General features: G+C 41.3%; 1 non-coding gene across 1 annotated transcript; it reads right to left on the minus strand.

Annotated features, from left to right (window-relative positions):
• Positions 1-207: 207 nt before the first annotated feature.
• On the minus strand, positions 208-289 carry trnas-gcu (transfer RNA serine (anticodon GCU)). The gene has a single exon. It is a non-coding gene; the product is annotated as a tRNA-Ser (tRNA).
• Between the last annotated feature and the right edge of the window lie 1775 nt (positions 290-2064).

The following is a 2064-nucleotide window of genomic DNA, read 5'->3' on the forward strand; positions in this document are numbered from 1 at the left end:
TTCTATATTCATGTGGGGCCGTGCAAGAGAAGAAATAACATCTGTTTTGTGAAGATGTTTGTGTTCCAATCCACACATGTAGTTCATTGCCTTCACCACTCAGATACCAAGTCCTGTGCTCTCGCGGTGGCAGTCGGCCATCTTACCAGTGTTTGCGAAAGTGAAAATCTTCCAGTGCCATAAGAAAACACAGCTTATTTTAGTGCACGATGAGGATGGGATTCAAACCCATGCGTGAATAGCACAATGGATTAGCAGTCCATCACCTTAAACCCTCGGCCACCTCATCCTGTAACCTGCTTGTGGCAGTTGCAGCCACAAACTTTAGATGCTGTCTGTAAACTCTTGATTGAAATCAATGAAAGTTATGCATAGCTATGGCAGGGCCATGTGTTGATCCCATCTAGTCATTTAACAAATGTGTTGTCAGGCDGAGTGGTCTACAGTGCTTGATTAAGTGTGGGGAGGTGTCGGTTCAAATCCCACTGTTGAGGTTGCCCTTGGTAAAGCTATTCTTCAATGCCTAAATTTTATCACATAATTATTGGCGCTCTTGATAAAGATAAGCAACAAATACGAGAAGCATCCAGCTGCAGATTATGCGTGCTGACACTGCTTGGTCTGATTCATAAAGCGCATGCGCGTGCTTCTGAGATTATATTTTTGTCAACGCCAAACCCAAGCTCTATTTTCATTTCATCTGACCATAGCACTGCCGGGAGTTTGATAAACGCCACTGGCACTTCGATTGGAACCGTCGCTTTGGTCAGGTGACGCACACTGGTGGAAGCTTATGCAGAAAAGTACCTCATACCTACGGAAAAATACGGTGGTGGATCTTTGATGTTATCTGGCTATTTTGCTTCCACTGGTCCTGGGGCCCTTGTTAAGGTCAATGAAGGGTTTCATGAACTCTACTAAGTACCAGGACATTTTTGCCAAAAACCTGGTTGCCACTGCCAAGAGGCTGACATGGTTAATTGACCACAAAATCAAACTTTTCAGTCTCCAGACCTCATTGAAAACCTGTGGTTTGAATTGAAGAAGGCAATCCACAAGAGCAGACAAAGGATATCAATTATCTGGAAGGATTCTGTATGGAGGAATGGTCTAATTTCCCTCCCAGTGTGTTCTACAATCTCAGTAAACATTTTAGATAACGGCTCAATATGTTCTACAATCTCATTGTCACGGCCGTCGTAGGGAGGAGACCAAGGCGCAGGTCCATCCCAGGTCCATTTCCCCATTAAACACTGCTCCTCCTTTTCACGCTGCTTGGTCCTTTTTTCGTGGGTTCTTCTGTCACAGCCGTCGTAGGGAGGAGACCAAGGCGCAGCGTGGTATGCATACATTCTCTTTATTATAAGAATGAACACTGAACAAAACGAACTCTGAAGCTTTACAAAGAGTGCTGAACAGGCAACTACACATAGACAAGAACCCACAAAACCAAAAGGGAAAATGGCAACCTAAATATGATCCCAAATCAGAGTTAATGATAAACAGCTGCCTCTGATTGGGAACCAATTCAGGCCACCATAGACCTACATATACCTAGACATACCAAAACCCCTAGATATACAAAAAAACTAGATATACAAAAACCCTAGACAATACAAAAACAAGCATACCCACCCTCGTCACACCCTGACCTAACCAAAATAATAAAGAAAACAGAGATAACTAAGGTCAGTGCGTGACACTCATTAAACATTTTAAATAACGGCTCAACGTTCTACAATCTCATGTTTAAAAAACAAAAAACAGCTCAATGTGTTCTACAATCTCATGTTTAAAAAAAAAACAGCTCAATGTGTTCTACAATCTCATTAAACATTTTAGATAAAGGCTCAGTGCCGTTATCCTCACAAGGCGAGGGTGCTAGCGTAGCGAAAACAGGGGTGACAATAATTTGACAAATCTTTTTGAGATTTTTTTTATTAGTTGTTAAATAAAATATATTTCTCTGAGCAATTCATTCGTATAATATAATTTCCCTCCAAAATAGAGCATAGCTCAGTATTTGTATTATTTATTTTACACAGTCTTATTTGCTCATCTTTA

Source organism: Salvelinus sp. IW2-2015, linkage group LG10, assembly GCF_002910315.2.
Source record: "Salvelinus sp. IW2-2015 linkage group LG10, ASM291031v2, whole genome shotgun sequence".
Taxonomy (NCBI): Eukaryota; Metazoa; Chordata; class Actinopteri; order Salmoniformes; family Salmonidae; genus Salvelinus; species Salvelinus sp. IW2-2015.